Below are 16,344 nucleotides of genomic sequence, written 5' to 3'. Positions count from 1 at the left end.
AGTTGAGGAAGAGAAAATGTGTTTTGCAAGGGTCTAGAGAGCTGATGGATATATGAGGACAAAAGGAGGGGCATTTATGTGGCACTACTTGCATTATCTCACACAATCACTACAAAAAAAACCCTATAAAGTAAGTACTGTTATCCTCATTTTACAAATGGGGAAATAGATATGATTAAGAAAATTTCCCACACTCACATGGTTATTAATTGTCAGAGCTAGGATTCAAATGCAAATTTAACTTATCTATCTATCTATCTATCTATCTATCTATCTATCTATCTATCTATCTATCTATCATCTATCTATCTATTTATTTTTTAGGTGAAGCAACCCTTAGTTGACCTCACAGATTGCAAGGACTTTGTCAGCTTACAATCCTTTATTTTTTTTTTTTTATGCCTATAGCACCTGGTCTTCCTAGGTGGTCTCCTATCCAAGTACTAACCAGGCCCGACCCTGCTTAGCTTCCAAGATCAGACGGGATAGGGCTTGTTTAGGGTGGCATGGCTGTAGACCAAATTTAACTAATTTTAGAGCCATGCTTCTAACCACTGTGCAGTGATGTCTACTATGGGATTATAATTGTCAGTTTAAAAAAAGTATTCTTGAGGTATGTTATTTATCATTTTAATTTCAGAGAAGTACAATTTAGTTGCTGCTTAAAATTGTGCTAAAATTGTAAAATAGATAATGTACAAAAATATCAAAATAATTGTATTGGGGTAAAAGGTATCAAAATAGCCAAGCTCAGTAAAAGATAAAAAAACTTTTAACAGAGATTATTTTGGGGATTTGGGAACGAGTTGGAGGATGAGAAATTGTATAGAATAAAGAGGAGGTAATGTAGTGCTTAGAAAAAAAGTAATAGAAATAGGTAGAAATTAGAGTTCAGTGAAAAAAGAGAGAATGAAAGATCCTGGAGAGGAATGATGAATGTATCATGGGAGATTGGGAGTTCGGGGTCTTATTAGAGCTGGAGGAATCGAAATAATACATAAGCTGGAAACAAGAGTTGCTACAAAGATGCAGTCCCCTATTGTTGAAACTAGAGATAAAAGCCAGTTAAATGAAGAACATGGGCCCCATATGATAGAATTATAAGGGCAAGAAGCGGGAGGAGGTTTGTAGAAAATATTAAGTAGTAGTTTTAAGCTTGACCTGCCATCTTGTAGCAAAAGCTACATCCTGGAGCACAGAATTAAACTGAGTGAACAATGTTAAGATGTACTGTGGTTTTATATACATATGCATTTGGTCTGTAGGAGTTATGAAAAAAGCATCAATGGACATGGAGCTTAATGGACACTGGGGTCAAATACTGGATAAACTGTTTACTGTCAAGCTGTAAGATGCTGTGCAAGTCACTTATGGTCTCTGAGCCTCAGTTTCTTCATCCATATGACAAGTTGTTTGCATTAAATGTGATAAGGTATGTGAAATAGCCAAACACATGGTGATACTGAATTATTTTCAGTAAAAAAGTTTAAATGAAAGATTAATAAATTTATAAATTAAAAGATCCAAAAAGAATAAAAAGGTATATGGTGAAAAGCAATTCTCTATTTACCTATAACACTCAGTCTTACTTCCTAAAGGCAGTCACCGTAAAAAGACTCCTGTATCCTTCCAGAAATATCATATTATATATAAAATCTCTCTATATTTTTTACTTCAATGGGAATATTCTATATATTGCTTTGTTCACTTAGTATATTCTGGAAGTTATTTTATAATTGCACATATAAACACATTTCATTAAAATGATTTCGAAGTATCCATTTATTTAGTTTCCTCTTGATGGACATTTAGGTTATATCCAGTACTTCATTTATTACTCACCAGTACGCAATGTAAAATTACATTGAAATTTAACAAACATTAAATACTAACTGTGTATAAAGCTCTATTTTTAGCATTATTAGATAAACTAAACATGTTTCTTGCCATCAAGAAACTCTTAACCTAGTAAGTATAGTTGGCTAATGGTTCATAGTCTATACACAAGAATCCAACCCAACCTCTTGCATAAATATTGGTCTTACCCAGAAATGTGTTTTCCTGTGTCCGTATTGCCACTTTGCTTAAAAAAAAAAAAAAAATCCCAGTCTGTCTTTCTCTTTACATGAAATACACAGAGCTCCTCCTCCCATTTTTCAGTCCCTTTATATCTCTTGGCTCTCCTTTATCTTTGGTACTGCAGGAGAGGCAAAAGTTTACCTCTATCTGTCTAAGGTTTTCAGCTAGGATGCTATAAAAAAGACAGATTAACAAGAGAAAAAAAAACATTTTATTAACGTGCTGTGCACATCATGGGGGAGCAGCTTAAACCAAAAGTAACTCAAAACGTGGCTTAGAATTCCAGCTTGCATAGCATCTTCAATAAAGAACAATAAATTTGTAGGGTAATGACAGAACAAAGGAAAATAGTTTTAGGTTTCCAAGGGCAACAAACTGTAGGAAGGTAAATACATGGGAGGAAATTAATGGAGTAAGGTTTGTTTGCAGCTTCCTCTGGTGCCATCTCTGGGCCGATACGAATGTCTTCCTTCCTCCTGGTATGGGGAGGGTACCTTTCACATGGGAATTTTATCTCCTGCTTTCAGGAAGTAAGAGGAGGGTCAGAGTGTCTCTCTTGCACTCATTGTTTCTTAAGTGCCTTTAATTTGAAATAATCAATATGTCAAAATGGCATATTTTGGGTGACATATTCCAGTTACCTTCAGTACCAAACGGTTTGCCCACCAGTGAAAGGACTGTGGAGGATCTGCGAGCTCTACCAACCTTGGAATTATGGATTACCAAAAAAAAATTCAAGGTACAAACACATTGCATTATGCAATTGGCATATAAATGATAGATGCATTTATATGGTTAAAAACCTTGTGGATATAGACCAAATGTAAGTAAATAGAATAAAATATATCAAATATAATTAAATAATAATAAGGCTATTAATAATACTTCAAATTTATACAATAATTTACTTTTAAAACTATTTTAATACATATAATTCAACCCACCCATATTATTGGACAAGTAAACTCTTACAAACGATTTATCATTACAATTTAGAAAAAATAAAGTTAAAATAAACTTTAAGGTTTTAGAATCATAGAAGTTGAGTCTAGAAGGAACTTTAAGGTTTTAGAATCATAGAAGTTGAGTCTAGAAGGAACTTGACAGTTTGATCAACTGGTTCTAAAAGTTCTGTGAGTCTTGGATCCCTCTGAGAATCTGATGAAAGCTCTATTTCCTCCTCTTAGAAAAATAAAATTTATGGTATAATTTCTCAGGGTCTATAGATGCCCTGAAGTAGATCCATGACCCTCTAGAGTAGTGTTTTTTTAAAAATTTTAAATAACTTTATTGAGATATAATTTAAATACTGTAAAATTCACCCATTTTCAGTGTTCCATTTAATAAATTTGAGTATAGTTAGACTTGTACAACCACCACTACAAACTAATTATAGAATGTGTCCATCAACTTGAAAGGAAATCTTAAGTCCATTTACAGTTACTCTATTCCTACATATCCCCAATCCCAAGCAGCCACTAATCTACTTTTGGTCTCCCTTGGGCAGAGTTAAATTTTTTTTTACTTCTATCCACAATAAAAAATATGTTTGACATCCAACTCAGAGGCACATGTAGACACAAAAAATTTCATAGAACAATACTCTTATTCTGTACAATATACTCTGATATATTCCATTCCATTATAAAAGCTGATTTTTATGATCCACTAGCAAGTGAGTTACAACCCCCAGTTTGAAAAACACTGTCCTAGAGCAAGGCACTCCAACTCCCGGGTCACAGACTAGTACCTGTCTGTGGCCTGTTAAGAACCAGACCACACAGCAGGAGATGAGTAGTGGGTGCGAGAGCGAAGCTTCATCTGTATTTGCAGCTGCTCCCCACTGCTAACATCACCGCCTCAGCTCCACCTCAGATCATTAGGCATTAGATTCTCGTAAGAGCACCAGTCCTTGGTGACAAAAAGGTTGGGGACCACTGTCCTAAAGGGTATACACTACGTAAAAATAAAATTGGACTAAACCCTGAAGCAGATGGCTCCCTTATTTAACGTCTGAAAAAACAGGTCCAGAAATGTGATTTGCCCATGGCAAAAGTCAGAATTAGAATTTAGTTCTCTTTTCTCCTAGGACACTTCATTTGTTGTTCGACTTGTGATTTTCATAACCTAAGAAGAAGCACAACGGAGATTTGTAAGAAGTCACAAAAATTGCTAAATGGTCAGGAGAAAAAAAATTGTTTAATGTTTAAAGTTTGGGTGTAAGAGAAAAGAAACTTGATTCTTCCTGGGAGAGGAAGGGAGCATGGATGGTGGAGTGATGTGCGGTAGCTCTGGACCACATGGGGAAGACACACCTGTTGCAGAGTGACCAGAAGCATACCCTGGGGGCCATGGCCTGGGGCTAATTACCCTGCATCACGTTCAGGTTATTAGAGTTGAAGCCAAGCAGTGTTTTCCACTGAGATGTCTCCTGTGACTCTGTTACCCAGGAGGTTCTGGCACGAGTAAGGATGTTTATAATTTTCTACAGTGATTCTGCAGCTGAGCAGTAGCTCCTTCGTTTGCGCCCTGCAGCACCTGTGGACTGGCACTCGCTCTGCATTTAGAATACATGCCTATAAGTGCATCATCATTCTTGTTTGCCTTTGCTACAAGTTGAAATGTTAGCTCTTTGTAGATTGCTGACTCTTTCGTATGATGATTGTGAAATCCATTGCCTATGATCCATATTTGGGGTAACAAATAGCAAATTGGAGGGTGATGGTAGGTGTCAACATTAGGAATTCAGACATTAAGCAGAAAATCACTCAAATAATTGGTAACAACTGTGAGCAGGGGTATAAAGGAAAGGTACAGAGCTCCTTGAGATTACATAACAGGGGTTACCGGGGTAGGCCTGATGAATGATGAAATCCAAGGTTTTAATCATTCTAGTTTATAAGATGGGACAGGGGAGTGTTTTACATTTCTGAAGGGGCCCGAGACACCTCTCCTGAGCTTTGTGGCTGAGTAGGCAAATGAAGTATAATGGGCTATTTCCAGAGCAGTTATCAGCTTCTTTGGCAGGGAAATATATGATTAATCATTTTGTCAAACAAAGCAATTATAGAAAGGAGTCACAAAGAACAAGGATTCCATTTCAGATTCCAATCTAAAACTCCTAGAATTCCTGAAGTCCTAGGCATGGAGCTGAGGGTAAAGTAGAGAATGTGTGCTATTTATCTTCTTGTCAGAGGAAAGAACCAGATATACAAGAACTAAATGCAATCTGGCTTGAGCAGAGTGTCAAGGGACTTGGGTAATGGAAAAAAAAAAGGATGCGAATTTCTTGGAGAGAATTGAGGAAATAAGAAAACAAGGAAACACAGGATTCCGATAAGCTAGAACAGAATGAAACCTGAGTCAGAAGAATAAAAAGTAGAGGAATGTGACAAGAGGAAGAGGAGATAAAATCTACTGCAAGGAGAGGTAAACACAATAAACGAGATCCTTGTCATACTGAGAGGTATGTGACAATCTAGACTATCTGGAGAAGTAACATGCACACCTCAAGAATAACGGTGAATCGATATCTGGCTCTTGAGAAAGGAGGATGGAAAAATGTGACTTGGAGAAAGGAAGAAAGGAAAAGACTACGGGATAAAGAATGGAATGTTGACCTGGGAAGAATCGTGATTTATCAAAGAGGACCTTAAGTAATGGGTGAAAAATAACCTTTTGAGTGAACGAATGGAAGTTGTGATTTCCTGTATGTGACTATATGGAGATTTGATGTGGCTTGTCTTTCCCCAGTACAATAGTTGGAATAGAGCCCCCTGTTGGAAAAGTAATGGATGCGGAAGCACATTTGGGCAATAAAGATTTAAAAGATAAGAACCAGTTACTAAGATGATCTGAGAGTGGAATTTAGGTCTCTAAATTATGGTTGCAAATAATGATTGACTTTGGGCTAGGGATAGGGACACATTTTATTAGAATAGAGAAGAACGCATTTGCCTAGTCTAGAGTTCTTTGAACTAAATATGGAGGAGAATGAAGAGAAGGTAAAGCCCTCTGGCAAAGAGCTAGTTGACATGGAAAGAAGATTGTGGGAGCATCTCAGATTTTGACAAGTGACAATTGGCAGGAATCAAAAATTACACTTGAAGCCTTAGACATCCATCCATTGTGTAGTATAGATACAGACAGCACACAAGGTGAACAAAGGGAGACTAGACTGTAATAAACAAGTGTGAATTCAGATGCATCATTCAGTCTACTATGCCAGAGCCTCCAGTAGTGGCAGGGTGGGAAGAGAGTAGAGGTGATGTGTATCAAGAAGCTACAAACCTGGGATAGAATCATTTTACTTGTTGGTGCAAGCATACTGCAGGAGAGGACAGAGGATGAAGGCAAAGAAAAGCATTTCATTGTTCTACAAGTAGAGTCAAAGCCTCTTAGTGAGATAGATAAAATGAATAATGCATTTCTGACGCAGGTCCTAAAATTGTCACAGAGAAGATATATGGGCGGGGATGAGGGTTTCAGCTAGCCAGTCATCTGCCTGGATGTCTCACTTGGATAAATTAACCAAATTCTGGTCTGGCTTTACTGGCAATTGCATTCACCCAAAAAGTCACTTTTATAAGTCAGCAGTATTATTTCTCATCCAGTGTGGATAATTTGATGGCTTCAGACCATTCGAACAATTTTTTCTACCTGGAGAACCACAAGACAAACACAAGGTTACAGCTCTCCCACAATCTAAATAAAACTTCTGTCTACTAGTCGATGGACTGAAACAAGCAAAATAATCTAAAATGTTATTTTCCTCATTTGGTAAATTGTTTTCTTTGTCATTCAGGTAACTTCCGGAGTCTGCTTCCCCTTTCCCTTTTCCCTTTGAATGGATGAGGGATTAGGATTTTCTGTTCAGCATCACATGAGACGCAGAGAAGAGAATCGGAGCCCTGCAAGAAGGGAAAATGGTATACAAGACGTAATTCTTCAAAATAGTATGTTAATGAGAAAATTCTTCAAAATAGTATGTTAATGATGAAGTAAAGAGGTCAGTTTGGTTGTAGTTGGCTGTAGTATTGATTCAAGGAGGGAAGTGGTGAGAAATAATCTTGGGCAGATAGTTGGCCGTCAGATTGATGAAGCCTATGTGCCAAGTTAAGTTGTCTGAATTTTATTTTCAAAGTATTGGGAATCCAGAGATGTTTAAGCAGGAAGTACCAAGATGAGAATAATTTTTAGGAGTATTAATTGCGTTGCCAAAGCTAGGGTAATTTGAGGGCTAAGAGGGTTGGGGAAATACTGAAAGCAGGGAACCAAGATAGGAGACTCATATAATAGTGCAAGCATGAGCTGAAAAAGGCCTGAACTAGACTGATGAGAGTGTCAGTGGAAAAGAGAAGGAAAAGCGAGTTTATGCAACAGGGGAACTGTCAAGGCTTGGTAAGGAAGAAAGAAGGAAGTCAGATATGCTAAAATTTTGAGTTCAGTTGACCAGGATAACGAAAGAAGATGAAAAAGTAAATTATTGCTATATGACTTCCTTTTTAGAAGTCCAGGAAATAATTTGAGATAAGACAAGGCAGAAAAGGTCAGAAGCTGGAAGTGGACATACAGATTTTTAATTTATTTTCACAGAGCTAATAGCTGAAGCTATAAGAATAGGATCTTTAATTAAAACATTCATTCTGTTAGAATTATTTTTGTTAAATATTTTTCTCCCAGCAATTGTGGTTTAAGGTAGGTTCCCCCCTCCATCCCCCCCGCCCCGCCCCATTCCTTTACCAGTCAGAGTTCGGTTATAGGCAAGCAGAAAGATATTTGGCTGTTAAAAGGTTTGTGAAATTATTGTGGAGAAGGGAGCTGAAGAAACAGACTCTAGATTGAGCTTCTAAGAATGACTCCCCACTCGTCATTACAGAACTGGGTGTTGAGATGATGCAGCCTTCCTTCGGAGAGTCCCTGGGTCAGGAGGCTCCTGTCGTGTTGCTGACCACAGGACAATGCTGTGTCTGTCATAAGCCTTGCCAAGAAAATATACACAGAACCCTGCCTTTCTGTCCATGAGGGTCTTTCTGAATCAGAATCTGAAAGAAACACTGCATTTAAAGGGACCAGGAGATATTCTTTCTTAGCTTTGCAGCTTCCAGCATTTTAGAAGGGAGTTGGCACAAATGTTGAATAAGCCAATCTACAATATCCAACACAGTGTCTCAGTTCCATTTTACAGTAAATATCTAGAGTCAAGTTGAATTTTGGGTTTGTATGAGTCTCTTAATGAGACTAATGAGTCTGCAATCCTGATCTTTCTATAGTCACGATAATAATGTCCTTCATTGTTTTTTGTTCTTATCATATTCTCCACAGCTACTAGTTCAGGTGTGATAGCAAGGGCCAAAATTCTGAGGTCATGTCCAGGCTCAATAGAAAAGCATGCTAAGATCAATTACTAATGTCTGCCCAGGGATGGGGAGAGGGCAGTGGTACCTTCTGTTTGCCATCTTTATACTTAGTCATGGTTTCATTAGTGATAAACTTACTGCTTTGTGACTATAGATTACTATTCTTACATGTTGGGAGAAACAGCCATTCTAGTATTTCAATGACTAAAAATGTTTTCTACTTGTAGAATGCATACTAAGTCTTAAGTGCCCCGAGTATATTGTGTACTTTAACTATTTTGTTTTAAACTTGAAGTTTATCTATTAGTTTCCCTCTGCTTCTTCTATGACTCATCTGCTGATTTCAAGCTGTTCTTTTCCCAAATCGCTGCCTTGGGAGGGTCGAGCCCTTCAGAGTGCTTTTGGGTGTGAGAAGAAGTGGCATCAGTACCAGGTGGTGTCAGGTGAAGCTGTAAATGGCCTATACCTGAGCATCTTCCACCTTCCAAGACCAGGAGCATCGCCAGCCTGAGGGATGAGTGCTTCTGCTGCTACTGGGAGGAGCTTCTCACTTTCCAGGGACCTGGTGGGTTTAGTATTAGCTATTCTGAATGTCTCTTCCTGCCCCTTATTCACACTTCAAGGCTACCTGCTCTTTGATGCTTCATTGGTGACCTCCTTCCATTCCTACTCCATACAGAATTAGCTACTCCTTTCCCTGTATTCTGATATTACTTAATACATACATCGCCTGCTGTAGCAAGTATCCTATTACATTTTAGTTGTTTATATACTTGTCATATTTTCAGACTGAGCTACTCAAAGGCAGAGGCTGTCTTTTTAAAACCACTATTTATTATTTTACCTATATTATCTCATTCAGTTCTTACAATAGACCTAAGAGGAAACAGAGGCTCAGAGAGGTTAAATATAATGCCTAACCGTAAGATAAATACTTGGCGGAAACAGAGCTTGAAACTAGGTCATGTTTTATATGTATACCTAGCACGGTGCTTGGTATGAGGTGTGTGTGGGAGATGGTCAAACAATGCTCATCAAATGAGTAAGTAATTAAATGAATAAATTGTATGCTATGAACTGTAAGGAAGCTTTTTGGCCACCAGCTAAAAATAAGTCCTTTCAGTTACTCTCAAAGATCAGAGCATGTTGCACACTTTAATTCAAACCAGACCTTAATACCTAGGAAAAGAAGGGAATATCACAAAACCCAATTACCGGAAACCATGCAGCTGACTACCTCACTTAAGGTCATCTACTGAGCCTGGCTTCCCAATAATGTGGTTCTCATCATAATGATTATTTAAAGATTCAATTTAAAACATTAATACTGCAGTATCAGAAACATACAAACATGAAGAGAAGATGGAATAATAGAAGCTTTCGTTCCATTGTGCAGATTGAGCTTTGCTGTGCCCTGTGTTCAGATGAGAGATTTTTTTTTTTTGCTAAATGAGTCCTACCTAAGGAAAATTGACAGAATGACTTACTTCTCTGTTTGTATAGTCTTCATTGATTACTAGTTTTGGGCACCACTATCTTCCGATGTCTCAAAGGAGTTCCTTACTATGATTTTAACGAACAAGGACATTGTTCGGCTAGACTGATTTTGGATCTAACGATTTTGTCTGCTGGCATAATTAATAAATGGCAAGCAGGTGTCTGAGTTATTTTCTGGCTTTCCTTTTTCTGCTGTGAAGTGGTTTTTTTCCATCACTAGATCTTCTTCCACATTTACCATCCATAAGGGTGGAGGCTGGGAGTGGCCATGTGCTTCCAGGGTGCCCCACGGGGAATGCTGAACTCTCTATTCCCCTGGGTTCATGAGCTCACCCTGTTTCCATGTGTCACCACACACGTGTTAGATCCTGGTGGAAAAATAGTTGGATTTGAGTGGAAATAGTAGGGAGTGGGACAGCTGCATTTCAAAGTTTTCATTTCCTTTTCCTTTGTATCTAGCATATGGCTCAAATAGGGTTGCTGAGTACATAGTCCTGTGTAGTTTCCCCTTTCATTTAGTTTTCTTTTACACCTCTCTGCAAACACCATTCCTTACCTTAAAAGCCAAATAGCATTCCTATCGTCTATCTCTTGGGATTATGAGTTCCATTTTGATTAAAAATAATTAAAAGCCAACTTAGGCTCTTAGGAATTATGCTTATGTAACCTAGGACTATATTTCAATATAATCATCCACTTTTTTTCTTTACTTTTTTGGCATGGGAGGGCGGGGAAGAGGCAGTGTGATATGTAATGTTCCTGAGGCAGTAGGAATAGAGATTAGTTTTCTGGTCCTAGCTCTGCCTCTAGCTAAATGACTATTTCTAACAAGCCACTTAATCTCGTCTGTAGAACAAGAAAGTTGAAGGTTATCTGGATGATACCTGAAGTCCCTTCCAAATTAAAAAATAAATTCTTGGATTTTTTTTCCATCTAGTTTTCCTTTTTTTTTTTTTTTTTTAGATTTCCCGGAATTTGAGTGAAATAGAATTTGGAGAATGTACAAAGTGTGAACAGGACTATTTTTATACAGTAAGGGTTTTCTACCAGAAACACATTCTCCATTGATTTGTTGTTCATTTTTCTGTGAACCAAATTCTTCACAATTATCTGTAGTTCATAGTATATTTAGAATCATTGGAATATAATTAGATCCCCTCAGATGACTTTCAGATTGACCATAAAATTGTCTCTAGAACTATATTAGTTTTTTTTGAAAACAGGGCTGTAAGAAGAAACACAATCACTTATCTTAGGAAGAAACTTGCTGGAATGGATTAGTTTGGGAATTTATGCTCAAGATTCTAGCTTCTATTCCTCTTCTCCCCATCTTTATTTTTGTACTAGTTTACTCCTTAACGTTTCATCTCTCTAGGCCACAGATTGCCCAGCTAATGACCAGTGGTATGATTTCAGAATTGTCTAGAACCTAAGGGTTGCTGAGTTAATTTCTGTAACAAGTTTTGGGGTGTTCCAATAAAAAATGATAAAGACAATGCTTTATTTTAGTCTCACTTTCTTTTTCATGCTATTAAAAATATTGAACATGAGAAATGCTATTTCTGTTTTCCAGAAAAAATCAATCAGATATTTATTCATTAAGCATAAGCATTCATATTATTTATTAAGCTTCAAATCGTTAGCATTAAGTTTCCCCTTTTGTTCAGGGACTATCCAATTTCTTTGCGTATCTTGGTGATTAAAAGTATCCTATATCCACTAACAAGAGCGTAACTTCACTTTGTGCCAGATAGAAACTCTAATTCTCCCTAGAGAATTTTGTGTACTGTGGATCAGGAGGACGTCTTTCTTAGTTCTATGAAGGCCACTTTTCTCCAAGGACTTTTATTCCTTGGCCTAATTTAGCCTTAGGCATTTTTTAAAGTCGAATCGTATAAACAATTGATAAATATAATCTGGATAAGGATACAACCAGTAACAATCTAGAGACTTCGTTTTATTTTGGGTAGTAGAATTTCAAATCCACGTGTCTTTGCAGATTAAATATTTATCTCCTGGTGTCAATAATTTGAAACATCAAAAACTTATTTTGCTTTGAAAGGGCTGGCATGTGAACTAAACACATTATTGTCATCTTGATTCTTTATTATTTTATTTATTCATGATTTTGGAATGTTACATCGGTTGAAGTTCTACAGAGTCAGTAGGATGGGTATTTTACCTGCTGAAGTGTTAGTTACAAGGGTGAATCCAGGTTTTGGGGGGCCTGTCTTAGTCTATTTGGGCTGCTACATCATAGGCTGGGTGGCTTATAAACAACAGAAATTTATTTCTCATAGTTCTGCAGACTGGAAAGCCCAAGATCAAGGCACCAACAGTGGTCCTACTTCTTGTTCATAGATGGATATCTTGTCACGATGTCCTCACATGGTGGAAAGGGAAGGGGAATTCTCTGGAGTCTCTTTGACAAGGACACTAATCCCATTCATGGGCCTCCATCCTCATGATCTAAACACCTTCCAAAGGCCCTGCCCACCTAACACCATCACTTCGGGGGTTAGGATTTCCACATGTGAATTTTTTGGAGCATACAAACACATTCAATCTAGTAATTGGAGGACTCTCCAAGAAAAAGAACAAAGTAGGTATGATAGTGAGTATATGTTTAGAAAAAGAAATCACACACACAAAAATAATTTTTAAAGAGCTGACAAATATCACAAATTGAATTACATTAAAACCTGAAATTTAACTGCCCTTTTCCCAATATTTTTGAATACCTCTTCATATATCAACAATTAAAAATTTTTATGTCATTTTCTGTAGAGAAAATGGAATAAATTAATCTTTTTTACTAGATGGTTTATTGAAATTTGCTTTTTATTATTGATAATTTATAAAAATTTGTTTCATTTCCACAACCCATTATTAGTCATGAAAATTACAGATTGTCAAATTTGGGAAACCTCTAAAAGTTTTATGCACATATGCACTCTCCGTAGTATTCCTCCAAACACAGAAATTGTAATAAGTTTTGTTTCATGCAATTGCCATCAGAAGAAAAATTTATGGCATGTTTATAATTCTATATGCGATATTATAGAGTATTTTCCTGACTTTGATTAGACATTTAAAAGAACTGCATCCTTTACTCACAAATTTACCAGTCTGATGATTGAGAAAATTTTTCAAAGATTAGCTTCTGACTCCCTGTTTCCTTTTTCACCCACATACTACTGTCACTGGGTGCCATACGACATGTTCATGTCATAGTAAAACCTCTAGCTCTGCACAGTTGTGTTGTGCTGCCAGATGAGTCAGCATAGGAGGAATTAGGAATACTCCTGAAAGCTGTTCCTTACACCTGGATGGCTAGAGATAACTTATTTATACATAGAAGTGATAGTGAATTACATAAATCTATCTCATACATAGAAGTGATAGTGAATTACATAAATCTATCTCATTCGAGCCAAAGTAAATGTATGCTCTATTTAATTTCTCCTTAATGAATCTTAAACATGTCTACAGGTAGGTTACCATCACCAACATGAAAAGTTAAGTGACAGTCAGGAAGAGACAGTGGTCTTAACTTATTGCTATTATAAGATCTCACTTTCCATATTTTACAGAAATATAATATCCTCTGAGTACATTGCTATCTTCCTCCTAGGGTCTTGGAAGGTGCCCATGAAAATGAGGATTCTGAACCTTAAGTGTTATTAACTTTACAGAAAACCTGATTGTCTGACCAAGTGCCTACGCTTTTTGCCTTTGGAAATACTGTTCTTTGTATCTCTGTTCCAGATGTGAACACCTTCTGGAGGCACCAGAGCATGGTGCTTGCTGATGGCAGTTTCTACTGTCATGGTAGTAGAAATGGATCCTTCTCTTTACCCTCCCCCATATTTCCTTTTGTTTCTGGTAGTCCCAGCGCACAGCATTATACTTGACACATAGCACATGTTGAAGCAAGAAGATGGGCCCGTTCTAGAGTCCAAATCCCACTTTTCCCATTTGACTTTTGAAAAATTCGTTTATGTTTATGAGCCTTAATTGTAAATTCGAGTTAATAATACACATCTTTAAAGGTTTCTCTGACTATGGCCATGCTACCCTGAACAAGCCCTGTTTCGTCTGATCTTGGAAGCTAAGCAAGGTAAGGCCTGGTTAGTACTTGGATGGGAGACCACCTAGGAAGACCAGGTACTGTAGGCTTAAAAAAAAAAATTAAAAATAAGGGAATTATAAGATGACAAGGTCCTTGTAATCTGTGAGGTCAATCAAGGGTTGCCTTGCCTAAAAATAAAAAATAAAAAAATAAAGGTTTCTCTGAGAACCTGAGATAATACATGTAAATTGGTTTATTTTTATGAGCCTCAGTTTACTCATTTATGAAGTGAAATTAATAATGTATCTTAAATGGTCGTTTTGAGAATCTGAGATAATGCGTGTAAATTAGCACAGTGCTTAGGATGTAGATAGCATTGATCAATAAATTGTACCTACTTGGGAAAAGGATCACCAAATGTTCTTGTGCTCTTTTATACTTCCTAGCCTGTCTTGCAGTTAGATTGGAGTCATGTGACTAGCTCCAGCCAATGAAGTGTGAGGGACTGGACAGTTAAAAGCCTGTGTACTTCCTGCATCTTCTACCCCTGCAGCAGCAACCTTGGTGATAGTATAGCTATAATATATAAGGAGCCTAGATCTCTGAGTCACTATCAAAGGAGAATTTCTCAAGAGAGCTTCTGGACTATCTCAGACTTTGTGTGAACATTAAATAAAAGTTGATTGTTTTAAGTAACTATGATTTTTTTTTACTACAGCTTAGCCTAGCATTATATTGTCATTATTACTACTACCATTGAATTGAACAGAACTACTCCCAAACAATGGAACTTTTAGTGGTACATCGAGCTAAAATATTGACTTCTGCCTTCAGTAATAGGGACATAAAAATATTGCTGTTGCATGTAAAACCCATAATTCTTCCACAAACATGGATTCCAAAAATGTCACACTAAAATAAAATAGTAAGGAGAGAAAAGTCCATTAATTTTCCATTTAGTTCACCAGCTAATCTTCTTTATTCAGACTACCTTATTTCCTTGAAACCCTTTTAGGGTCAGTGCATATTTTCATGACATTAAAAAATGTCCTTTTCTAACGTAGTTTTAGAAATTATGTTTTGTTTCTTCTCATTTTCATTGGCTTGACAACCCTCCATGCCTTAATAAAAAGTCTAATTAGAGTGTTTTGCATCATCTTCTCCATTAGTAATAAATTCCATAATTCATAGATTCTCAGGTAGGCAATTGGTAGGTTACCTTCAGAGTTTAACCATCAGCAGGCACCGGGAAAGAGTGAAAATCTCTATTTTTATTTTTGTATGGACCACCACTTACACTACATGGAAAATCTCTATTTAATCACTATTTTTTCCCTAATGGTATGACTCTAAAAATGGTACCAGATGTCCAGCTCTCTTTGGAAAGATTGGTAGAAGTGCTAGCTTGACGGGCTGTTTTCTAGATTTTGTGCCATTGTTACCAGGAGCTTCCAGAAGTAGATATGATTCAAGCAACCAGGGAAAATTATGGCAAGGGTTAGTACCTGAAGAGGTTGGCATATTGACTATTTTGAGCTTGAAGGCATTTGTGATATAGCAGAGGCAGGAAGACTCTCTGACCTCTTGTTTCTCCCTAAAAGCAGAGCATAAATTTCCCACGAGAAAGATGCCTTCCCTCTACCAGGAAGAGAAGAATGTCCTTATCCTCAGAGACTGGAAATCGATGCTGAAATAGATCACACAAACTTACTAAATAACCTTATCTTTCAAGTTTTACCCCTCTATATATCTCCTAGTGACTTCTCACAATTTACTGTCTTTATCCTAAACCCTTTGTTTTATTTCTTACAGTTTGCTATTTGTCTAAAAGATATAAAAGCTTTCTGCACCAGTCACTTTTTCAGGTCTTCATTGTCTTGTAAAAGCTTTCATGTATAAGTAAAATTCTAATAAAACTCGAATGCTTTTCTCCTGTTAATCTGCCTATTTTAGTTTAATTCTTGTTCCCAGCCAGAGGCTCTGAATGAGTAGAGGAGAATTTTTCCTCCACTATGTACCAAAGAAATAATACCAAGTCAGGATGTAAATTGGCATGAAGCTTTAGAGAGGTGATAAGGCCACAGGTCAAGAAGTTGGAAAGTAAGGTGGGACATAAGATGGTTCAGGGAAGTAGGCCCTGAACCAAGAAAGAGTACTAGATCTCGGTCTTTTTGAATGCTGCCTATATAGTTGGGATGGGGCAGGAAGGCAGCAGGGGTGAGGGGCAGGTCGTAGGCTTAAAAATGCGGAATTAAGTTAGACTGCCTGTCCAGTTTGAGAAAAGTGAGAATGCTTCTGACACAAAGGAAAAATGTTAATAATATTCATTAAAGTTTA

General features: G+C 37.1%; 2 pseudogenes; one reads left to right on the top strand and one right to left on the bottom strand.

The window, feature by feature from the left end:
* Nucleotides 1–399: 399 nt before the first annotated feature.
* On the bottom strand, nucleotides 400–518 carry LOC111738523 (annotated as a pseudogene).
* Nucleotides 519–13,995: 13,477 nt separating this feature from the next.
* LOC111738538 lies at nucleotides 13,996–14,114 on the top strand (annotated as a pseudogene).
* Nucleotides 14,115–16,344: the final 2,230 nt, after the last annotated feature.

Source organism: Pteropus vampyrus, unplaced genomic scaffold (genome assembly GCF_000151845.1).
Source record: "Pteropus vampyrus isolate Shadow unplaced genomic scaffold, Pvam_2.0 Scaffold39, whole genome shotgun sequence".
In the NCBI taxonomy this organism is placed as follows: Eukaryota; Metazoa; Chordata; class Mammalia; order Chiroptera; family Pteropodidae; genus Pteropus; species Pteropus vampyrus.
Note: the sequence above shows the minus strand (reverse complement) of the source record. Positions and strands in the feature narration are given on the sequence as shown.